The sequence below is a fragment of the Triticum dicoccoides genome, chromosome 3B, assembly GCF_002162155.2.
Source record: "Triticum dicoccoides isolate Atlit2015 ecotype Zavitan chromosome 3B, WEW_v2.0, whole genome shotgun sequence".
Classification (NCBI taxonomy): Eukaryota; Viridiplantae; Streptophyta; class Magnoliopsida; order Poales; family Poaceae; genus Triticum; species Triticum dicoccoides.
In genome coordinates this window covers 668541631-668541972 of record NC_041385.1, presented here as the reverse complement: position 1 = coordinate 668541972, position 342 = coordinate 668541631, and positions in this window count along the sequence as shown.

Sequence of the window (342 nt, the reverse complement as noted above, 5' to 3'; positions counted from 1 at the left end):
CTAGGTCATTCGATCACGATCGTGTGGGCGAAAACCGCACCCCATTTGGACTCTCCTAGCTCCCTCTACCTATATATTAGTTCCCCTCCCTGAATTCGCGGATGAATCCCCTAACCCTAGCTCCTTCTTCCCTCTGCGCCGCCGGACATGTCCGCCGACGGCTGGACACGTCCAGCGCCGCCGCCCCGTCGAATCATGCGCCGCCATGTGTCCTTCCTGGATTCCTCGCCGCCGCTAGCCGCTGAGGGCCGCGTGGCCCAGGCGTGGCCCGCCCGAGCCTGTCCGCCGCCCGCGAAGCCCGTCGCCTCCCGGCCCGCGCGCCGCCTCCCGCCTCCCTGCGCC